Source organism: Bos grunniens, chromosome 18 (genome assembly GCF_055505025.1).
Source record: "Bos grunniens cultivar Pamir isolate PY7600 chromosome 18, Bosgru_T2T1.0, whole genome shotgun sequence".
Taxonomy (NCBI): domain Eukaryota; kingdom Metazoa; phylum Chordata; class Mammalia; order Artiodactyla; family Bovidae; genus Bos; species Bos grunniens.
Window position 1 is genome coordinate 21,726,040 of NC_141182.1, and position 23,879 is coordinate 21,749,918.

The window sequence follows — 23,879 nt, forward strand, 5'->3', positions numbered from 1 at the left end:
CTGAGTCAAACATGACAGCGACTTCACTTTCACTTTTCACTTTCATGCATTGGAGAAGGAAATGGCAACCCACTCCAGTGTTCTTGCCTGGAGAATCCCAGGGATGGCGGAGCCTTGTGGGTGCCGTCTATGGGGTCGCACAGAGTTGGACATGACTGATGCGACTTAGCAGCAGCAGCAGCATATGTAAAGGAAAGATCCTGGAGAAAGGAATGGCAACCCACTTCAGTACTCTTGCCTGGAGAATTCCATGCACAGAGAAGCAGGACCAGGCTGCAGTCCATGGAATCGCAAAGAGTTGGACACGACTGTGTGACTAACTTCAGTTTGTCAAAGGAAAGACATCACAGCTTCTGAGAACCCTTCCAGCTTTAAAATATGTAGCCACTCTCATCATCAAGAAGTTCTATGTATCCAACTGTTAACTATGGAAATAATTGTCACCTGAGGCCTGGGCATGATACATGACAAGTTCATTTGTTTAATAAACCTTGGTTGAGCATCTTCTGTGGGCCAGGCACTGCCACAGCACAGAGGATGTGGTGGACAGACAGAGATCCTGGTCCCATGGGGCTTATGTTCTATTGGAGGCAGGGAGACAGTAAACAACAATAACAACAAGATACAGTGTATCATATGGTGCTAAGTGATATGGAGATACAAGGGATACAGTAGGGAGTGTGTTGGGGGAATGGTCATAATTTTAATTTATGTGTTTAGGGAAGGCCTCACTGAGAGAGTAGCATTTGAATAACATCCTTGAAGAGGGGAGGTGGTATAATTGGTAACCCTTCAGGCACAAAGTAAATAAACTTCCTCCTTTGTGGTATAATTTGAAGGTAAGCCTTTTTTTGTTTCCAGCTGTTCTTTTCATCAACTAATCATGATCCCTAAAATTCTGTTATTAGTGATACACAGTTAGGTTAAAAAGCTAAAATAAAAAGTATCCAGTTTTGCAAACATAACATTGTAAAGCAACTATACTCCAATAAAAAAAATAATTTAAAAATACACAGTTCTGAACTATTAAAACCTTAGGGTGAATTTGTTTATCTGCTACTTTTGTAAATTTTATCGAGGGCGTAGAGTAAGGTGATTGAACTGGTAGAGGTGTGTGAGGCAATCACAGATGTGGGGATGTGCAGGGAGCAAGAGTGTGACACAAGGGCCCGGGTTGCTGCAGCTGGGAGCCAAGGACCGAATGCTCCTTAAGAATTGTCTCATTTTTGCCTGCTGTCCCCCAGCCCACGTTGCCCAGTCCTGGGCATGATTCCTCCTAACTATACTGCTGAGAGAGGCGCCCTGGGACGCAGGATGTGGCCTGATGTGTGGTTTAATAACGCGTCTCCCGAGGGGCTCAGAGTATTTGGAGTCGTGCTACAGAAGTCATATGGAAGGGGACACACAGGGAAGCAAGTCTGAGTGTTAGTCTGTGGGTATTTTAACAGCTCTCAGAAAAATAAACGAGTCAGGACACCCAAAAGTTTAGTCCTTAATCAATGAAAGAGAGCAGCATTATATATGGTGACATTCACCTCATTTTTTCCTTTAACTGTAAGGCTGTGCTGGGTCTTCGTTGCTGTACCTGGGTTTTTCTCTAGTTGTGGGGAGCGGGGCCTCCTCTCATTGCAGTGACTTCTTTTGTCGCAGAGCATGGGCTCTAGAGTGTTCGGGCTTCAATAGTTGCAGCACCCAGGGTCAATCGCTTCGGTGCTGGGACTTAATTGGCCCAAGGCACGTGGGATCTTCCTGGACCAGGGATCAAACCTGTGTCCCCTCCATTGACAGGTGGATTTTTATCCACTGGACCACCAGGGAGGCCTCACCTCATCTTTTAAAATGAGATTATCCCCTGTGTCTGATTCTTAGGTTTACCTTTGTTTTTATAAGTTCCATTCTCAAAAAAAAAAAGAAAGAAAGAAAAAAAGCTTCTATAGAGAAAAGCTTTAGACCCTGGGTCACAAATTCAAATGTCTACAGGGGGCAGATGGTAATGGACACAAACAGGTAGGGATGGGTGGGGACGGAGACACACCAAAGAGTGCCTGCCTCTTCTCAGCTCCTGGGAGTGTTAACTAGGAATGAGAATTCAGAATTAACATTTGAACAACTGTTTCTATTACAAAGGTAGTTCATGTATGCTTATGTTAATAAGCATTAGAAATTGTAGAGGGTTTTCTATAAAGTTTAAGAAACTACTAAGTTTCTTAACAAGTTTCTTTCTTCAAAGAAAATTTGAACTTGTTTATATAGATTTAAAATAATGCTGTAAAAACTGATGTCTAACGTTAATTTGGGCTGAGTGACTTCTATTGATGATCTTTCTCAGATGTTCTCTATTTTCATGGATCTACTGAAATTAGCACTTTGTGTATTACAAAATAAGTCTACATTTGCTTACCTCTTAAAACCTTTTGCTGGCCTTTCTTGGTTGATGTGCTTATTAAATAGGGTCACTGAAATCAGAGACCTGGGATATGGCTCAAAAGAGGAGTTCCCTGAGTATATCCAAACATTTTTGCTTAAGGCTTGTCTTGTTCCAGAGCTTTGGTTTTTGCTTTAATTGGTTGAATGAATTTTCTGTACTGGTATCTTTAATATTTTTATTTACTGATCTATATCTTAAGCATATCACAGTATTGGTATAAATAAAACTCTAATAGGACAACATAGAATAAAGGACATGTTAGTTAAAAAAAAAAGAGAGAGAGAATTCAGTATTGCTAGGATTTCTCCATTTTCAGCAGAAGTTGGAAATCCACATTTCTAGGCCAAAATCTTCTGATTTTTAAATGAGAGCAACCAGCCCAAGAGACTTGGATACACTGGGCAGACCATTTATGATGTCTGGTATAAAACAGAGGATTTTAGTACATTATAGAACATGATGGCAGAAGTAGACAGAGGAGGGACATCTGATCAACCTTCCATTAAGAAGATAAATTTTTTAGAGAGTTGACTGGCTTTGCCAAGGTTCTGCCTCACCTATTTAACCAGTTATCTTGGGAAATAAATCAAAGTTTCCCAGCTATGCTGTTTGAAAAATTCAAAACTAGTAACCTCTGAGTCAAGAAAATGCTGAACAGAGAAGTCAGAGGCCTGGGTCCCAGGGTTGGTTCTTTCATAGACTCACAGGACCACCTTGGGTGGATTTCTTAGTCCCTTGGGGTTTAATCTCCTTATCTGCAGAATGAAGGCCTGAACTGAAGGGATTTTTCAAAATGTTCCCCTCCAAGCCCAGGAAGTCTTCAGAGATGCCTTTCTAAGGGTGGGGAAGGGCAGGGGGTGCCTAAGCTTACAGAAAGGCTCCTCAGCCTTGGTTCTGTTTTTTCATTCAGGACTTCTGCTTTTCTGTGTTTTAGATCTTGAGCTCCTGAAAAAAAAAAAAAAATTATAATAATCTTTTTAAAGAAAGAAGTTCCTCGTCTTCAGAAAGATTTCAAAATCATTGAATTAGTTTATCAATATCAGTAAGATGTTATTAGGTAAGGTTTGCAAACTCTGTGAGGCCTGAAGCTAATCAGAACGATAGGACTTTTCTCCATTGGTCTACCACAGCTTGTCTGTTTTACCTGCTATTACACCTATAAACCAAATCAACATGCAGCCAACAAATAATGTGGGAAGACTAGACACATGACCCAGTTTGTTTTGAGGGGATTTAAGAAAATCTTTGTTCTGATGAACAGAGGTGGTTTTTTTTTTTTTTTTAATTAATTAATTTATTTGTCTGCATCAGGTCTTAAGTTGTGACATACGGAACCTTTACTTGCATCACATGGACTCTCCAGTTGTGGTGTGTGGGCTTAATTGCCCCATGGCATGTAGGATCCTAGCTCCCTGAGCAAGGATGGAACCCCTGTCCCCTGGAAGGTGGATTCTTAGCCACTGGACCACCAGGGAAGTCCCCAGATGTGATCTTTTGTGATACCATGTATACATATACAGTAGAGTCATATGTGCTACTAAATAAGCTTTTCTTGGGGTTGGGGAGCAGCACGTGGGGGGCTTCCCTTGTGGCTTAGATGTTAGTGAATCTGCCTGCAATGTGAGAGACCTGGATTTGATCCGTGGGTCAGGAAGATCCCCTGGAGAAGGGAATGGCTACTCACTCCAGTATTGTTGCCTGGAGAATCCTATGGACAGAGGAGCCTGGTGGCTACAGTCCACAGGGTTGCAGAAGCATCGAACACGACTTAGTGACCAAACACAGCAACAGCAAAGCTTTTCTCGGTTCATATGACTTGGTAAATTGTATCAGCAGTTTACAGTGATCTGTCAGTGGGAGAAATCTGAAAATCACTCAACTGGCTCTTAAAAATTAGCTATGATTTATTGATAACCTAATTTGTGCTGGTTTTATGTATATCATCTCTAAGCTTCGGATTATTTACACTGTAAAAGAGATGTTTTTAATCTCTATTTTACAAATAAATAAAGTCTAGGTGAGGTTAAAGACTTACCAGGACCACATAGGATTCTAATCCATACCTGTCCCAGCATATTCTCAGCCAGACAACCTCTAAGGTTGGCTTTTAACCTTGAAAAGTTAGGAGGCAGGAGTTCTGTTGTAAGCTGTCCTGGGATCAACTGCAAAACTGCCATCAACTTGCAACTTTCTATATCCTCTTACCTACTGAAACCCTGGAATAGAATTTTAAACTCATAGCTATTCAAATTCAGTGCCCTGATCTTGACTAAATAGAGGCTCTCTGGATTAATTGATTTTTAAATAATTTTATTCATTTATTTTTAGCTGTGCTGGGTCTTTGTTGCTGCTTGGGCTTTTCTCTAGTTGTGGCGAGAGGGGGCTACTCTCTGGTGGCAGGAGGGCTTCTCATTACGGTGGCTTCTCATTGGGGAACACAGGCTCTAGGGCTCTTGGGCTTCTGTAGTTGTGGTTCCTGGGCTCTAGAGCGCAGGCTCAGTAGCTGTGGTGTACGGGTTTAGCTGCCCTGCAGCATGTGGGATCCTCCTGGGTCAGAGATTGAACCCCTGTCTCCTGCATTGGCAGGTGGATTCTGTATTCCTGAGCCACCAGGGGAGCCCCAAGGCTTTCTGAATTTAAATAGTCCCTTTTATAGCCTGGACATCTTTTGCAGGAGATGGAAGAACTTTAAAGGGTGGAAACAGACTTTTGGGGATGAATAAGTGGATTTATTGTGTTATTTCTGGATTTGGCCGAGCTGAGTTTCTCCTGTTGCAGAGGAAATGGCTTTCCCTGTTGGGTGATCTGGTTTAATGGATTCAGGGACAACTTCTTCAGCACTTTGCTGGATACTTCGTATATCCTGGGTCAACATTTCTAATTACTGTAACCACTGTGGTTTTTTTTAATAGTTGTTTGTTTTTTGCTTAAAAGTTCATTGTAAGACGGAAGACCGGTAATTTTCATTTTTTAAAGTTAATTTTTATATTGGAGGATAATTGCTTTACAATGTTGTATTGGTTTCAGCCATACAACAACTTGAATCCCCTGTCTCTTGAGCCTCCCTCCCACCCAGTAATTTTCATTTGCACACTGCAACATTTTCAGAGGAAGTCTATGAATATTACTAGCAAGAAACAACGACATGGGGCAGGGAGCATAGGTGTTCTGATTCTCATTTAACAGGCAAGAAAAATTGCGGATCATTCATTCAGTTGGCAAGTGATAGGGCCTGGATGGTAACTCAAATGTTTCTACTTCTAATCCTGTGTGCACACTCATTTTACTGTAGTTATTTAGGTTTTCTAACTGGAGGGGAAACAACATTGACTTTTAGCATGAATCTAGCTTTTGTGAACAGTTCTGATGGTGGTTTTAAAAAATAAAGAAGAGAACAGCTTATTAAGTTGCACAGTTTGAGGAAAATACCAATAACCATTGCTTTACCTTAAAAAAAAAAAAGAGGTCCCAATTTTATGTAAGGTCTAAAAGTTTAGAGTTTGCCATAACAAAAAGTATGGACAAGTGTTTCTTTTCCGTTTTTTTTTTTTTTTTTTAATATTTATGTATCTTTTTGGCTGTCCAGGGTCTTAGTTGTAATCCAGGGGATCTTGGTCTTCACTGAACCACAAGAGATCTTTAGTGGCAGCATGTGGGATCTAGTTCCCTGACCCAGAATGGAACCCAGGCCCGCTGCATTGGGAGCTCAGAGTCTTAGCCACTGGACTACCAGCGAAGTCCCTGGACAAGTGTTTCTGAGCCAACCACTACTTGATCTCTGTTTCTTACAAAGAAGGGGATGGAATTAGGACACATCCCTCTTCTGGGAGCATTGTTTTTTTGCTTGCTTTGCACTTGAGTGATTGCTTCTGATTTCTACAGCTAAATGAAGAAGTTTGTTGATGACTTTCTTTTATGAAGGAAGAAAAATGCTGGAACTTTCCCCTTTGAGTTTGAGGTTTTCAGAGCAGGTATTAACAGATGAGGGTTCCCAGGTAGCTCAGTGGTAAAGAATCCTCCTGTCCCATTGCAGGAGACGCAGGTTCAATCCCTGGTCAGAAAGAATCCCCTAGAGTAGGAAATGACAACCCACTCCAGTATTCTTACCTGAGAAATCCCATGGACAGAGGAGCCTAGCTGGGTTGCAAAGAGTTGGACATGACTTCGAGACTAAATAAGAACTAACAGATGAACCTAGGTTACTTGAACACCTTGTCTTTTTCCTGAGAGGTAAATTTTTCATTTGGTTTATGCCGAATTCTGCCCCTTTGTGATAACAAGGCAGGTATTCAGAAGCCACAAAGGTAAAGTCTAAAGAATACTTTGAGTTTCCCTAAACAGAGGTGACACAGGAATGACTCACCTAGAGGAGAAGAGCATGGTAGTTGGGTAGTTATTCAGTTCCATGTCACTTAGACCAGTACTTTCTACCTTGGTTACACAAGCAAAGACACAAAGAGCTTTTAAAACATATTGGTGCCCGAGACCCATCACCCCTAGGTTGGGGCGGGGTCTAAGCAACGGTAGTTTTGAAGTTTCCCCAGTGATGCTAGTATGAAGGTTTGAGAATTTCCAGTTGAGGCTTCCAGTATCTTGTTCAAAACCAGTGGGATAACCCCAAATGACAGCAGTTCTTCCAGCCAGGACATTACAGATATGTCGGGTAAGCAGTTCATCAGGATAAAATAGACATTTATCTTTTTGTAATGAGAGTTTTTGTGTTGGAGCATAGTTGATGAACATGTTGTGTTGGTTTCAGGTGTATAGGAAAGTCATTCGGTCATACATATAGGTGTACCTGTTCTTTTTCAAATTCTTTTCTCATTCAGGTTATCACAGATAGTGAGGAGAGTTCCCTGTGCCATACAGTAGATCCTTGTTGGTTATCCATTATAAATACAGTAGTGAAAATACGCATTTCTTGAGCACAAGCGTTCTAGGTGCTGGAAATACTTCCAGGAGCAAAAGTGGCCCTGCCTCGGCCTCCAGAATCTTGCTTTCTAGTGGGCAGAGACAAACACACAAACAGGACTGTGGTGTTAAGAAGGAAACACACTGAGTAATTAGGCGTCAAGGAAGGCCTCTAAGAGGAATCATTTTTGCAAAACCTGAAGGAGCAGCTGAACCCAGAGCCTATGGTAAGGCAGAGGGAGTAGAGGGTGAAAAAATCCCAAGACAAGGAGAGTGGTGTGTTTGAAGAACAGAAAAGCCTGCAGTCCCTTTCGTTTATCTAGAAAGGGGAGTGGCAGAGAGTGAGCAAGCTCTAGCCTGACATTACTTATAGTTTGCACACATCGCTCAGCATGTCCCTGCCAAACAGCACACACTCTGCAAAGGGAACCCAAAGAGAAGTGTCCCCCAGGAGCCAGGGTACTGTGTGCTGGACACAGGGTTCCACAGGATTAGCCAAAAATTGCTAACTATGAGAAAAAGCTAGGCAGACCTCCATTACACTGAGATAAACTGTGAAAAGGGGTAAATTCAATTATATATTTGATATCAAGAGGATTTGGCCTAACATTTTAGTCTTTTATCTTGTTACTAGCCATCACTCAAATACAGTCTATCAGTGTGGCAGAACTGGCCTCATTTTGGAAGAAATTCAGTTTTCTGAAGTACTGTTTTTGAGGTTTCTACCCAACCAAATTTTTTGGAAGGTGAGCTGTTTGTCAAATATCTGTAATGTTGGAGAAATCAAATTTGTGCCTATGGTGGTTTAGTCACAAAGTTGTGTCTGAGTCTTGCGACCCTGTGGATTGTAGCCCACCAGGCTCCTCTGTCCATGGGATTTCCCAGGCAAGAATATTGGAGTGGGTTGCCATTTCCTTCTCCAGGGGATTTTCCCGACCTAGGAATCAAACCCCAGTCTCCTGCATTGCAGGCAGATTCTTTACGGACTGAGAGGCTTAATTTCTATCAATATCTTGTTTAAAGAAACATTGACTCAGTTCCTTTGCTTGTTTTCATAAAGATTTCTACTTCAGTTGTGCAGGATCTGGGAATTCCCTGGTGGTCCAGTGGTTAGTACTCTGTGATTTCACTGCTGAGGGCCCAAGTTCAATCCCTGATTGGAGAACTAAGATGAGATCCCCCAAGCCATGAAGCGAAGCCAAAAAAAAAAAATGTTCAGGGTTACTAACTGCTTACTGTGTAATGGTAACCAGAGGGAAAAAAAAGCTACACTGATTTATTTCAGCAAAGCTTTCTAAGGCCTCTCTGCTCTTGAATTTAAAACAATTTTTTTTTCAATCATGTAACCTGGAATTAATTTTCCTGGTTGGCATGTTGTTACTCATTTTCTATAAAACAAACCATGGGGTTCAGTGCAGAGAAAACAACTATAATTAATATGTATCCTCAACCAGAATGTCCAAGAATTCCAATAATCCCCTCATGCTTTTACATAAGAGATGGTATGTTGCCCTGATAAAAGTGCTGTAAAAGATGATCTTAATAAGAAAGATAGCCCTTCTGAAGAAATCCATATGAGGCAAGAAAAAAAAATTCAATTTTTTTTTTAAATACAAGACTAAAGTAATTGTTAAAGATTTTATTCCTAGCAATAATACATGAGTTCTGTAAGCTCTTTTCCAGACACAACAGGAAGTGTGAAACCTGGCCGATTATGGAAAGATGGTGACCAAATTATAGTCATGGCTATAATGAATAAGGAAAAACAAGTCAAGAAATATTCACAGGAAACCTGGTGCAATTTTCTCTTTTTTGAAGCTGAAACAAGACAAGATGGATTTCAATTGCACCAGGATGGATTTCTCCTTGAAATAAGATGCCTGTAATACCTCTAAAACAAACTAGTTGATTAGAAAAATACAAGTCTACAGTTTCCATTAGTCCTTAGGCTCTGTGATATAGAGCATACTTCTTTTTTTAAGTACACCAATCACAGTATCTGTAAGTTAAGTATTAGAAAATTAGTAAAAATAATTAATTAGTGGGTGTTTATTTACTTTACAAAACTTGTCACAAGGCAAAGGACCATGCCTATTTTTTCACTGTTGTATTTCCAGCACCTAGCGCTGCGCCTGGCACCTCACAGGTATTCTTTTCTTTTCTTTTTTGGCCGCACCATGAGGCTTGCAGGATCTTAGTTCTCTCACTAGGGATTGGACCCACATACTCTCTGACACGCTGTTTTTGAGTTCTCTACCCAACCAGATGTTCTGGAAGGTGGGATGTTTGTCAGAAATCTGCGTGTGTGTGTGTATGCTCAGTTGTGTCCGACTCTTTGCGACCCCATGGCCTGTAACCCTCCAGGCTCTTCTGTCCGTGGGATTTCCCAGGCAAGAATACTGAAGTGGGTTGTCATTTCCTACCTCAAGGGATCTCCCTGACCCAGGGATCGAACCCTTGTCTCTTGCATCTCCTGAATTGGCAGGCTGTTTCTTTACCACTGCACCACCCAGGAAGCCCAAATATCTGTAGTGGAGAAATCAAATATAAGCCTGTAGAAGGCTTAATCTCTATGACTTTGACTGCCCTAGGCAGTGAAAGCGTCGAGGCCTAACCACAGGACTACCAGGGAATTCCCATTCACAGATATTCTTTAAATATTTGTTGAATGAATTAATTTCTTAAATAGCAGCTGCACATTATACACTTCATCCCCTCTAACTTGATTTAGAAACTTCTCCAGGACTGCTTATGTTACCCAAAGAAAAGCAGATGGACAAAGAGAGGGAATAAGATGCTCAGGATGTCTTATCAAAGAAAACAGCAAAACCTCTTTGAAGATTAGGACAAGCAACTGTTGTGTTGTTTTTTTTTTTTCGCCGTGCCATGAAGCATGTGGGATCTTAGTTCCCTGACCCGGGATCAAACCCAGACCCTTGGCAGTGAGAGCATGCAGTCCTAGTCCTTGAACCGCCAGGAAATTCCCAGGACAAGCAACTGTAGAAAATCAAAACAGTGAAAGATTTGAACTGTCAAGTAGGATCATGCTTAGAGGTATATTCCTAACTAAAAGCAGGGGATAAAATAGATACAATTTAGAGACTCTAAGATCTTTCCCTGATTAAGTAGGCCTAAAATAAGAGTCTGAAGAACAGCCGCCTGGCTGAATACATCCTTTGGATGTTTTTATCAGCAGCCTCTAGATTTGAAAACAGTGCTGAACATGCTTTTAATTGATCTTTGAGGTGCTCTAAGCTACAACTGAAAGCCGACCCTCTTTTCTATTTGCTTGAACAAGAGCCTGAAAAGGAAAGCTAAAGAGCTTTCTAGTGATGTCCTTTACCCCTGTTCTAAAAAGTACCTGTATTCTCCATGGAATTCAGGAAATTTCACAACACCCAGGGGCTAATGTGAAGTTAGTTTTTACTCACTACTGAAGGAAATGGCAACCCACTCCAGTATTCTTGCCTGAAAAATCCTCTGGACAGAGGAGCCTGGCAAGTTATAGTCCATGGGGTTGCAGAATCAGACACAACTGAGTAAAGTGGACAAGTATCTAAGCTCCTCAAGCTACTACTTATAATTGCGGAAAGATGGAAATCATGTTAGATTCCATAATACAATGGGGCATAAAACATTTTAAGTTATGAATGTACATAAAATGTGTAAAAGATTACAAAAGTATACTCTGTGAAAGAACATTTACTTTATTGCCTCAACCTGTGAATGAATGTCAAAGAAGATGAATGAAAATATTTTATCTACACACATTTGTTCAGTATTTATTACTAATAATTCATGATTATTTATATGGGAATAACAATCCCTTCTTCTGTAGCCAACACAGTTCCCAGCCTGGTAGACATACATGATGAGGGTATTTCAGTTCAGTTCAGTTCAGTCACTCAGACGTGTCCAACTCTTTGCGACCCCATGAATCGCAGCACACCAGGCCTCCCTGTCCATCACCAACTCCTGGAGTAAATGCATATAAATTACCCCAAAGTCACCAAACTGGTGAGCTCATTGTGAGAAGTAACAGTGCCACTCCAATAATCTTCAAATTAAAAAAATTATTTGCTGCTTAATTGATAAATATAATTAAAATGTATCTATTCCTTTTGCTCAACATGTGTGTATGTATGTATATATGTGTATGTATATATATATGTGTGTGTGTATATGTATATATATATACATATATGTATATATAAATATTGGAGAAGGCAATGGCATCCCACTCCAGTACTCTTGCCTGGAAAATCCCATGGATGGAGGAGCCTGGTAGGCTGCAGTCCATGCGGTCTCTAAGAGTCGGACACAACTGAGCAACTTCACTTTCACTTTTCACTTTCATGCATTGGAGAAGGAAATGGCACCCCACTCCAGTACTCTTGCCTGGAAAATCCCATGGATGGAGGAGCCTGGTGGGCTGCTGTCTCTGGGGTTGCACAGAGTCAGACATGACTGAAGTGACTTAGCAGCATACATAAATATATGAATTTAATGATTGTAATACTGTAACAAAGTTGAAAGTTGCTGGTAGGGATTACTTTTTAAAAAACAGCTTTATTGAAATAGTGTTTACCTACCATAAAAATTCATATTTCAATGGTATTTAGTTGTACAAACATCACCACAATCTAATTTTAGAACATTTTCATTATCCCCCACCCCCCCATAAATATCTATTATCAGTCACTCTTCATTCTTCATCCCTTTCTCCCCAACCCAGCCATAGGTAACCACTAATCCACTTCGTTTCTCCCTTGATTCCTTAATCTGGACATTTCATGTAAATGGAGCTATATATGTGGTCTTTTGTATCTGGCTCTTATCATTCTGCAGAATGTTTTCAAGCTTCTTCCATGTTGTACCAGGTAGCAGTAGTCAATCAATTCTTTTTATGGTTGAATAATTTTCCATTGTATGGATGTAACACTTTGGTTCAGTTCGTCATTTGATGGATATTTGGGTTGTTTCCACTTTGGGGCTATTATGAATAACGTTGCTATGAACATCTGTGTGTAAGTTACACACATGTGTTCATCTCACTGGGGCTTCTGGGTCATATACTAACTATGTTTAACCTTTGGAAGGACTGTTGACCAAAGTGGCTGCACCATTTTTTGAATACTTTCCTACCAGCAATGTATGAGGGTTCTAACTTCTTCTCCACATCCTCACAGACACTGGTTATTGCCAGTCTTTTTTATGATAGCTATCCTAATGGATGTGAAGTCATATTTCATTGTGGTTTTGATTTGCATTTTGTTAATAACTACCAATTATTAGAGTGCATTTTTCATGTGCATATTGGCTGTGGTATATCTTCATCAAAGAAATGTCTATTCAAAAATACTTTGCCTATTTTAAAATTGGATTTTTAAAAAATAGCTGAGTTGTAAGAGATCTTTATATATTCTGGATACTATACCCTCATCAGATGTATGATTTGCAGATATTTTCTGTCATTCTGTAGGTGTCTTTCTTTGCATTTTCTTAATAGTGTCCTTTGAAGCACAGAAGTTTTCTATTTTGACATTCAGTTTATCTATTTTTTTCCTTTGGTTGCTTGTGCAAAAGTTTTTTTATTTTAATGAAGTCCAATTTATATTTTCTTTTATTCTTTATGCTTTTGGTACCATATACATGAAACCATTGCCTAACCCAAGTCCCTGACGATTTACTCCTGTGTTTTCTTCTTAGAGTGCTATAGTGTTACCTCTTACATTGGGGTCTATGATCCTTTTTCATTTATTCTTTTTTGTATTTGGTGTGAGGTAGGGATCCAACTTCATTCTCTAGCATATAGAGTTGCCATTCTCAATTTAAATGTCTTGGCAGTCTTGTTGATAATCAATTAACTATAAATGTAAGATTTTTTTCTGGACTCTCAATTTTAGTCCATTGATCTATATGTCTATCCTTATGCCAGTACCACACTGTCCAATTTCCGCAATGCTGTAGTAAGTTTTGAAGTCAGAAAGTGAGCATCCTCTAACTTTCTTCTTTCTTTAAGGTTTTTTGACTGTTCTGTGGGCATCACTTCTGTAGGTCTCACTGAAGTAGGGTCTAATCCTTAGTTTTGCCATCTTAGAATCTTGATTTTACCAGTTATTCCCCAAAGTGCACAGTACCAGAGCATTGGTTCATACCCCTCAAACTTGCAAGAAAATGCCAAGTTTGATACACTATATGCATTTTGAGATATTCCTTTCTTGGTAATCTTAACTAAAATGGCTATGCAGGGAATTCTTCCTTACAAGGTGCCAAATTAGTTAATATAAGTTTCCTTAGTAAACTTGGAATTGGAAACTAAAGCTCAGGGAGGGATATAGTATAATAGCAAAGAGTTACAGGCTTTTTAAAGTTTGAATCCTATCTCTGTTACTCAGTGATTGTGTAACCAGGGCAAGATTTTTAACCCTTCCCATCTATAAAATAGGGGAAAATAATCCCTTTCTCATAGAATCACTGTGAATGTAAAATAAAATACAATTATGTAAATAATACTATAACAAAGCTGGAAGTTGCTAGCTTCCTGAGCAACCTTTATAAACCCTTACACAGTGCTTGGGACTAGTTAGATTTCAGTAAATGGTACCGACTGGATACACTTGTAGAATGCTTCATTCAGGGTGTGAAGAACAGCTGTCTGACATAGCACAGCTTCCTAGAGACCTGAAACATTGTGTTTGCAGATATGGGATCTTTGGGGTTTGAAAGACTTTGGGTAGGAATGGAGCCATTTTTAGAGTGGGATACAGGGACCTGGAGAGCACATTGCTACCACCTGGTTGTGGATATTCCATTGCCTGAGGAACTAGTAAGCCATTATTACTAGATTTAGCTGTTGATGATTATTGATTCTTATTCATTTAAATTGCAAAAAGTAGTATTTACTGATGTAGCCTCTAAATCCTCAAATGTAGAGCCATCCTTTGCAATGGTTTTTCTAGAGTGCACATATTCAGACACTTCAGCTATCAAGAATACTACTAAGATTTAAGAAATAAGTAAAAACTAGTTATTGAGCAGTTAAAATAGATGTCACAGAACCTCATGTGCTTAATCCACAGGACAGCCCCACAGAAAATCGTTACTCAAAACTTGAAAGTCTAAACTAATAATAGAAGTTTATCTGTGTCTAAGTTCATAGTGCAATAGAATCATTAAAAACAAACAAACAAAAACAGGAAACAAGGTTGTTAGGTAGAAGAATGGAGAAGTGTCAGCCCAGTAGTGAGAAAGGAGACATAAAACAAACAGATGTAAATCTAAAGTAATCATAAAACAGCATTCTAGAGGTAATTTATTATAGAGACATCAGTTCAGTTCAGTTCAGTCGCTCAGTCGTACCCGACCGTTTGCGACCCCATGAATCACAGCACGCCAGGCCTCCCTGTCCATCACCAACTCCCGGAGTTTACCCAAACTCATGTCCATCGAGTCGGTGATGCCATCCAGCCATCTCATCCTCTGTTGTCCCCTTCTCCCCCTGCCCCCAATCCCTCCCAGCATCAGGGTCTTTTCCAATGAGTCAACTCTTCGCATGAGGTGGCCAAAGTATTGGAGTTTCAGCTTCAGCATCTGTCCTTCCAATGAACACCCAGGACTGATCTCCTTCAGAATGGACTGGTTGGATCTCCTTGCAGTCCAAGGGACTCTCAAGAGTCTTCTCCAACACCACAGTTCCAAAGCATCAATTCTTCGGTGCTCAGCTTTCTTCACAGTCCAACTCTCACATCCATACATGACCACTGGAAAAACCATAACTTTGACTAGACGGACCTTTGTTGGCAAAGTAATGTCTCTGCTTTTTAATATGCTATCTAGGTTGGTCACAACTTTCCTTCCAAGGAGTAGGAAGAATTTCAAATCCTGAAAGATGATGCTTTTGAAGTGCTGCACTCAATAAGCCAGCAAATTTGGAAAACTCAGCAGTAGCCACAGGAATGGAAAAGGTCAGTTTTCATTCCAATCCCAAAGAAAGGCAATGCAAAAGAATGGTCAAGCTACCGCACAATTGCACTCATCTCACACACTAGTAAAGTAATGCTCAAAATTCTCCAAGCCAGGCTTCAGCAATACGTGAACCGTGAACTTCCAGATGTTCAAGCTGCTTTTAGAAAAGGCAGAGGAACCAGAGATCAAATTGCCAACATCTGCTGGATCATGGAAAAAGCAAGAGAGTTGCAGAAAAACCTCTATTTCTGCTTTATTGACTATGCCAAAGCCTTTGACTGTGTGGATCACAACAAACTATGGAAAATTCTGAAAGAGATGGGAATACCAGACCACCTGACCTGCCTCTTGAGAAACCTGTATGCAGGTCAGGAAGCAACAGTTAGAACTGGACATGGAACAACAGACTGGTTCCAAATAGGAAAAGGAGTACGTCAAGGCTGTATATTGTCACCCTGCTTATTTAACTTATATGCAGAGTACATCATGAGAAACGCTGGGCTGGAAGAAGCACAAGCTGGAATCAAGATTGCTGGCAGAAATATCAATAACCTTAGATATGCAGATGACACGACCCTTATGGCAGAAAGTGAAGAGGAACTAAAAAGCCTCTTGATGAAAGTGAAAGAGGAGAGTGAAAAAGTTGGCTTAAAGCTCAACATTCAGAAAACTAAGATCATGGCATCTGGTCCCATCACTTCGTGGGAAATAGATGGGGAAACAGTGGAAACAGTGTCAGACTTAATTTTTTGGGGTTCCAAAATCACTGCAGATGGTGATTGCAGCCATGAAATTATAGAGACATGCTGCTGCTGCTGCTGCTAAGTCTCTTCAGTCGTGTCCGACTCTGTGCGACCCCATAGACGGCAGCCCACCAGGCCCCGCCGTCCCTGGGATTCTTCAGGCAATAGAGACATAGATCTACATAATTTTAAGGGCATTCATTGGTCTTAATAGAATGCAGTAATGGTAATAATGATAAGGATGCTCCTTAATCACCAAGCGTGTATTTTTCAAAGGGCTGTATTCAAGAAAATGTGGGTTTTCTTGGGGAGAGGAGTTCTGTAAAGTAGGTAGAGGTTTCATTTAAAGGGAGTATCTTGCCAGATAAATGAGATGTTACTGGCCTTAGATTTGACTCAGCAGGTAGAATTTGCAAGCTAAAGTGGCATTCAAATAAGTAGTGTAGGGAGCTCAAAGGTGAACTGTTTTTTGTGTATTCTTATCCTAGAGTGTAGTTGTTATTAAGTATCCAGGGGAATCAAAACTGTAATTGTACCTTTTCCCTGAGGAGGGTTTTCTCCCAACCCTTTCAGTATCTCAGCTAAACAACGCTGTGTTGATCTACTCTGGACAGCCTTAATAAAGAGTGAAATTACTTGGCAACTAGCTGTCTGTATACTGCAGCCATTCCATTCTGGTCAGGCATAAACATGCACAGTGACATTGCTCTATCCTTCTTTGTGAAGACACAAATTCAAGATTTTTCTGTCAACTTCAAGTGCGGTGCAAGTCACTCAGTCGTGTCCGACTCTTTGCGACGCCATACAGTCCATGGAAGTCTCCAGGTCAGAATACTGAAGTGGGTAGCCTTTCCCTTCTCCAGGGGATCTTCCCAACCCAGGGATCGAACCCTGATGTCCAGCACTGCAGGCGGATTCTTTACCAGCTGAGCCACAAGGGAAGCCCAAGAATACTGGACTGGGTAGTCTATCCCTTCTCAAAGTGAATGTTAAATATCACCCTTCTAGGATGGGAAACGGAACAAACAAGGTGGTGCTGCATATTGCAGGCAGATGATTTACCGACTGAGCTATGAGGGAAGCCCGACTGAACTTGTAACCTTCCGTTATTTTGTCTTCTCTCGTTCAAATATGGATGTTAAAGTTTTAATCCGGTATTAAAGCCAGCTCAGGACCTAAGAGACCCGTAGAATTTTTAGAATCGGAAGGCTTTTAGAAAATGTGTCCACCCTCTTCATTTCACAGAAGGGAAAACCGAGGCCTTGGGACACGTTATGATTTAATGTAGGTCACCCAGTTAATTAGTGACAGAGTAGGAACCCAGGTGTCCCCAGGCCTTCGTAAGCCAGTGGTTTTCTAGTACGCTCCCTAGTCTTGGACCAGTTCCTTCCCCTCTTTGGGGTGGGGGGTGCGGGTGGGGGTGGCGGGCGGGAGAGTCGGAGGAGGTTGTTCTTTCTTTCCCTTCAGAGCTGTGCAATTTAGAACGCGGGCCTGATCATGGGGATGACGAGGTGTCAGCCCGGCTCTCCACCACTTGAGGTGCGCGCGCTCTCTCTAGATGGGGACATGGGGCTGGGTCTCTCCTTAGCCTGGCGCCCCTTTCGCGGTTGGTGCTTAGCACCTGGACTGAATCGCTGTATCATCGCGGCGACACTCTCCTGGCTCCCGATTTTACGGCACAAGCGTGTGCCACCGCCGTCTCAGACCGAAGGGAGAACCTGGGGTTCGAAATCACGACAGTGTCAAGAGGGAGGCTCCGGAAACCCTCCCGGTTCCTCGGAGGACCCCAGCCTGGCGGGGAAATGCCCAGCAAGTGAGTGACCTCGGCGCCGACCCCGCCGCCGGTCAGCTCGCGGCCGGGGTGTGCCTGCCGGGCCTGACGTGGCGGCGAGGCCGCGGGGAGGGGAGAGAACGCCGCGAGGGCGCGGCCTGACGTGGCGGCCGCGGCGGGGCGGCGAGGGGAGCCCGGGCCACTGCACTGCCCCGCGCTCCGGCCAGAGGGCGCCCGGCCCCAACACTTCCCCGCCCCGAGGCCGCCCAGGGCTCCCGGAGCAATCGCACCGGCGATTGGGTCGGCGGCGTGGCGGGGCCATGTTGGAGCCGGGCAGCGACCCCGCCTCCCGCCGCCCTCCACCCCAGGTCAGACCGGGTCGTGTGGGAAGGGGAGCGACAGAGGGGAAGCCTCCCTCCCCGGTCGCCCGGCGCGGCGGGAGCGGCGGCGGGAGCTGCCGCGGCCTCGGCCACCCCTCCGAACCCGGGCCAATCAGCGGCGCGGGCACAAATATGCAAATAGCGCGCCGGTGCTGCCGGAGTGCCGCTCGCAGGGGCTGGTGGGGTCGCGCTGGGGGAGTGAACTGGGCCAATCAGGCGGATGCGTGGCGGCGCGGGGGAGGCGGTGCCCCTTCACTCCTCCCTCCGCTCCCTCCCGGCCCCGCGCTGACAGGGGGGCCTGGCCGCGCCGCCGGTAAGTGCCGCCGCCACCCGTCGCTGCCACCCGCCGCCCCGGGCGTGGGGAGGAAGCCCCGGGGCGCCCCGGGGCAGCGGCCGCTGCTCAACTGGTGGGGAGAGGCGGGGGCGGGTTCTGTCATCCGGGTGGTCGCCTGAGGCCGCCCCCGCCCGGCCAGCCGCGCGTGTCAGTCTCGGTCGAAGCGCGGGGCGGCGGGGGCGCCTCAGTCATGGCGATGCCCGAGAGCCTGCGAGCGGCGGTGAGTACGTGCCGCCGCCGCCGCCACCGCCGCTCGGCCGGGGTGGGGGTTGGGGGGGGTCGGGGCAGGCCGGGCCGCGTCGCGGCCGCGGAGGTGAGGGGCCGGCGCCCGGGGGCGGGCGGGCGCCCAGGGAGGCCTGGGAGGGGGCGCTGCCCGCACGTGCGGCCCAGCCCGCCCGCGGCCCGCCCCGCGCCTGTCATGGCTGCGGGCAGCTGCCCCCGCCTCCCAGCCCGCAGACCCCGGGGTCGGGACCGGGTCGCAGAGCCTGTTGCGTCGGATGGAGGTGAGGGCAGGGCGGGCAGGGCGTGGGTTGGCAGAACCGCCCCCCCCCCCCCGCCCTTCCCCTCTCCGCTTGAGGTCCGGGCCTCCCCGTCCGCTCGCTTCCCTCCCGAGGGTCGGGCTTCCCTCCATCCTGCAGCTTCTTCCCCCGCCCGCCTGCTTTCTCGCCTCCGTGACTCATGACAAGGCGTCCCGCGCGAGTGCTGGGTGCCCTCGAGCCCGGGACGCCCCCGGAGCTTTCCCAGGCCTGGGCGTCCGGGTTACGACCGCAGTGCTTCTCTATGATACCCCGCCCCGAGGGCCTCTCCACGTCTGCAGCGGGGCCCCGACCCCACCAGCCCCTGTGTGTGTTGGGCCTCCGCCGTGACTGCTGCTTTCTTGGCATCTGGGTGTGGGACGTGATGGGTGGTTCCAGGGCTCGCTCTCGGAGATCCATCCCAAAGCCACGCACGACCCGGAAAGCCTGGGTGTCTGACTGGCCTGTAGCAGTCGCCAGCTCAGAGTGGTTTCTGTTTGTTCCTTTTTTGGTTTTGTTTTGCCCCCTCCCCCGCCCCTTTTCTTAAGGAAAATAAAACTTTTCAGAACAAAGTAGACGAGGTTTTTTTTCTTTTTCCCAATTGTGATTATTTACCAGTGTTACACAGTTACTTTCTTGGAAGACTAAGATTTGACTCTGTAGTGACTTTTAGTCAATTTATGTGAAATACTCATAAGTACTTCAGAGCCCCTCCCCATTAAATAAAGTTTATCTTCATGAATGCAATCATTATCACAATTTAATTTCTTAGTTTTGCACTTCTCAGCTTTTCCTTTTCTCTGATTTCAGACTCTAGTTTTACTTAAGCATCTATGATCTTGAACAGAATTTTTGTTATTATTTAGCCTAAACTCTGCATAATCGTATAGGTACTTAGAACCATTAGGTTTACAAATACTTGAATGTACCTAAGGGGAATTTGGAGAAGGAAACGGCAACCCACTCCAGTATCCTTGCCTGGAAAATCTCATGGACTGAGAACGGAGGAGCCTGGTGGGCTGCAGTCCATGGGGTCACAAAGAGTTGGGCACGACTGAGTGACTAACAAGGGAAACTTAAGGGAGGATTCCTCTTTTCGGGACGGGGGTTGTTGGGTTTGGTTTTTGGTTTTTGCAATGCAAAAGGATGAATTTAGTGTTTCTTTTATGTTAGATATACAGAACTTGAATTTAAATGTGACTTTTTGCTAACAGAGGTAGCACAGAGCCTTCCATATGACCAATGTTTGATAAATACTATTTTTGGGTTTCCTGGGTGGCTCAGTTGTAAAGAATCTGCCTTCAATGCAGGAGACTCCAATTCCATCTCTGGGTCAAGAAGATCCCCTGGAGGAGGAAATGGCAACCCACTTCTGTATTCTTGCCTGGGAAATCCCATGGGAAGAGCCTGGCGGGCTACAGTCCATGGGGTCCCAAAAGAGTTGGACATGACCGAGCAACAAAACATTTTTTGTTAAATAATAAAATATTTTTTTATTAAACAACAAAATATTTACTAAATGAAAAATATCTATTGCTACCATGTAGCTTTCAAGATTTTTCTGTTTATATTGCCTTGTTTAGTCACTAAGTGGTGCCTGACTTTTTTGTGACCCACATTGACTGTAGTTCGCCAGGTCCCTCTGTCCATGGGATTTCCCAGGCAAGAATACTGGAGTGGTTTGCCATTTGCTTCTACAGGGGATCTTCCTGACCCAGGGCTCAAACCTGCATCTCCTGCATTATCAGGCAGATTCTTTGCTGCTGTTGTTCTGTTGCTCAATTGTGTCTTATTCATTGTGACCCCATGGACTGCAGCACACCAAGCTTCCTTGTCATTCACTATCTCCTGGAGTTTGCTTAAACTCATGTCCACTGAGGCGGTGATGCCATCCAACCATCTCATCCTCTATTGCCCTCTTCTCCTCCTGCCCTCAATCTTTGCCAGCATCAGGATGTTTTCCAGTGAGTTGGCTCTTCACATCACGTGACCAGAGTATTGGACTTCAGCTTCAGCATCAGTCCTTCCAGTGAATATTCAGGGTTGATTTCCTTCAACCTGGTTTGATCTTGCTCTCTAAGGTGGATTCTTTACCATTGAGCTACCTGGGAAGTCCTTCACGTTAAATAGTTATGGTATACTCCAAAGTCTTGGCAGGTCTCAGTCCTTGGGGAGTTTCCTATAAAATCCACTTCATGTAATATAGACATAAAATGATCTCAGAAAGATCAAAGTAGTTGCCTCCCAGGCTTGCCTCTGGTTATCTCTGTCATCCTTGAACAGTTTTAGGATAGTGGGTACTGTAGAGTTTAAAAACAAAAACCGTTGTGATTGATTAACTAGGAGAAAATGGTGTCCTAAGGATATTGGAAATAATATTAGGAAGAAAATATTGTGCTGGTGTAACCAGTAAAGCCTTCTTGTCTTGGACGGCGTGCTGATTGGTGAGACTCAGGACTTTGTCAGTTTACTAGCTGTATAGTTGTAGTCCAGTTAATTAAATGCTGTGAATCTTCATTTTCTCCCATTTAACAAATCTGTAATTCTAAATATCCCAAGATTTTTCTCTGAAATGCAAATTATTCTTGGATTTAAGTTTTCAAAAGGCAGAGGTTTTGAAAGAGATAGTGGTATATTGGTATTTCAGGTAAATTGGCCTTTCTGGGAAACATTTTTAGAATAACCTCAAGTGAGCAAGTATGAATAAAGGTAGGAAAGCAGTGTTCTCAATGGGAAAAGCCCACGACAAGAAAAGATTAATGAAATCATAGCCTTTTCAACTTGGAAATATCTTTAGATACTTCTAACTCCAGACCCTGTATCTAATATGACTGCATGCCTTCCATAAGGCACTGAACTAACTACACCTTGGTAGTTTACCTGTGGAAATAAGATAGACTCGAAGGAGAGGCTTGTGTAAATTTAGGATGGGGAACTGAAGTAGCATTACAGATTTAGAAGTAAAACCTATTGAAGCTTCTACCAATAGTAAAATGAAAATGTTGGATCAGTGATAGAAATGTAATACAAGAAAAAGTCAACTATTACACTTTGACAGCAAAGGGAAAAAAGTCTCAGGTCAAAGTCTAAAAAAGAAAAATGAATATGATTGAAATAATCTACTGGGGAAATTTCATCAGGTGTTAGTATAATGAATAAAAAACATAGCAATGAGAATATAGAAACTTGAGGTGGTTGGTCAGAGTGAAAATGAATTATGAAAACTAATTATGAGAGTGTGTTGTCATAAATGTTTGAAAAACTCTAAAAGCCAAAGACTAATTAGAAGGGATTCATGGAGACTGAGATAGAGTGATTTTATTGTAACCTTTCATATGTTTTGTAGATGTGGTCTTAACATGATTAAGGTGTTTTAGCAAAATATACAGATTTAGCTTTTTTACGCTTATCTACTTTGTAAATATAAGTTGCCACATTGCAGTTTTGTAACTGTCGTCTAATACTTTGTGTCTCTTTACTCCTTATTTGGGCTTCACTCCCATACATTCCACCTCTCTGAGTTTTACCAGTCTGTGAATACTCAAGTCAAATTCCACATTGTGTAAAATCATCTCTTATCATCGTAGCCCTTAAGGATTTCTCCTTCCCATGAAATCATAGGATTATTATTTGTCTTACTTTTTTGACATTGTGTAGTTTCCTGGCATTCCTTCTATTGTATTGCCTTTGAATTTGCAAGAATACTTTTTGCTCCTTTCTTTTAGAAGCAGTTGGAAAGTTGAAAGAGTGATGGTGAGAAACCCAAAGGAGGGGAAAGCCACTTTGAGCTGTAATTTGTTTCCTGGACTCCAGGCCATAAACATCCATCTGTCCATTAAGCAGATTTATTAAGTGGTCCTTTTATTTAGTAATTTATTATATGTACTATAATGTGACCTCTGCCTTTCTAGAATATACAGTCTAATAGTGGAAACACATAACGAATAAACAATAAACAAATGTCAAATTTCAACTTAGGATGAATACAGTAAGGAAAGAGAACAGAATGCTATGAGAGGGAAAAATGGAAAAGGTTTTAGTGTGTATGGTCAGAGAAGGCCTCTTAGGTGGTGCTGTGTAAGTCACGACGACAAGACTGAGAAGCCAGGCAGGAGAAGAGATTCCTGGAATGGAGAAAAATACATATGAAGGCGAGAAAACAATTCATACCTTGAAGAAATGAAAGAAGTTCAGGGTAGCAAGAACATAATGGAGGGAGACCATGCAGGATGAAAAGAGAGAGAGGCAGAAAGCAGATCATGCGGGGCCTTGCAAGGCACGTTAAAGACTTTTGGGTTTTACTAAGGACATTTCAGTCATTGAAGATTTTGAAGCAGAGGAGTAATACAATTTTTAAAATATAACTTTCGTTTAGATTGGAGCTAAAGGCAAGAGTGAAAGCAAAGACATTATGCTACTATCATCATTGAGGTAAAACAATGCTAACTGGAACTGGGGTAGCAGCTATAGAGATGAGGGAATGGAAAAGGTGATATGTGTATATGTATATATAAAATTGGATCTGCTAGAGACAAGGAGATGGGAATGATAGAGAAATTGACAACTTCATGGTGAACTGAATGTAAATGAAAGGTGTCAAAAATGACCTCCAGGTTCCTGGCTTGAGGAATTAGGTGGTGGTAAGATGTACTGAGAAGAAGATGAGGGAGAAAAAAGGTTTGGTGAGAAAGCTTTGAATACTGTCCATACACAGGTGTCTTCAATGGTTTTATCTGAGTGGTAGATGCCTCAGTCAGGATAGCTTTAACTATGTGTATGACACCACACTATGACATGTTCATAGCTTGTGTTTTGAGAGAAAGGTGTAG

General features: G+C 43.1%; 1 protein-coding gene across 21 annotated transcripts in view; it reads left to right on the forward strand.

Annotated features, from left to right (window-relative positions):
* CHD9 (chromodomain helicase DNA binding protein 9) overlaps positions 1-23,879 on the forward strand; it is a 229,718-nt gene that overhangs the window by 43,375 nt on the left and 162,464 nt on the right. For 11 of the 21 annotated variants that reach the window (XM_086350646.1, XM_086350656.1, XM_086350657.1 and 8 more), the window contains exon 1: positions 18,484-18,514. The exons of 4 other annotated variants lie outside the window; for them this stretch is intronic. The gene's annotated coding sequence lies outside the window, so the exon portion shown is untranslated. Of the gene's footprint in view, positions 1-17,357; positions 17,864-17,956; positions 18,190-18,483; positions 18,756-23,879 lie in introns of those variants that run through there. 6 more of the 21 variants (XM_086350650.1, XM_086350632.1, XM_086350648.1 and 3 more) reach the window with 4 other exon arrangements.